The sequence below is a fragment of the Sinocyclocheilus rhinocerous genome, unplaced genomic scaffold (genome assembly GCF_001515625.1).
Source record: "Sinocyclocheilus rhinocerous isolate Xijiao unplaced genomic scaffold, SAMN03320098_v1.1 scaffold1606, whole genome shotgun sequence".
Classification (NCBI taxonomy): domain Eukaryota; kingdom Metazoa; phylum Chordata; class Actinopteri; order Cypriniformes; family Cyprinidae; genus Sinocyclocheilus; species Sinocyclocheilus rhinocerous.
In genome coordinates, this window is record NW_015628313.1 from 347,726 (window position 1) to 348,336 (window position 611).

General features: G+C 38.5%; 1 protein-coding gene across 2 annotated transcripts in view; it reads right to left on the bottom strand.

The window, feature by feature from the left end:
• The window catches only part of LOC107737306 (uncharacterized), a 16,403-nt gene that overhangs the window by 7,396 nt on the left and 8,396 nt on the right, over positions 1-611 (bottom strand). The gene's annotated exons all lie outside the window — the stretch shown is intronic.

Consider the following 611-nt stretch of genomic DNA (forward strand, 5'->3'; position numbering starts at 1 on the left):
TTTGCATCAACACCCAATCGAATTACATATGCAAAATACCATGCTCTGAGACAAAGAGTCGTAAACTTTCCCTCTAAAAGTTCAAGACACCATTGGCTCTTTGATCCCCCAGAGGTGTGACCTCGATAGAGGATAAAAGGCAAACACATTAGCGACCCGCCCTCAGTCTGCGGTTCTGTTAGATTCTGAGAAGATGGGGATGCTGAGCGGCATCCGGACACTCGTCAACGACCAAGGCAATGCAAGTAAATTTTACAATGTCAAATTTTACATTTTACAATTTTACATTTTACAAAGCTCATTTTACGATGCAAGTTTAGTACATTTAACTAAACGAAACAGAGGTTTAGTATAAGCTATAGACCCCGTTATAAACGGCGCTGATGGAAATGAGTCGAGCTGACTGACAAGAAGAGTGAGGTGAGACAGAAAGACGATGACGGATGATTTTGTTTCGAAACGAAATGCAAAAGCGTCTGGTTTTCATTTTGAAAAGCCTGTTGACTTTTGCCGTTTATCTAAGGTGATTTTGGAGGTTTTTTTAAACATTTGTTTCTTATTTAATTGGTTCCACATTGTTTGATGATTTTTACTTTATTTAAACTTTGTGT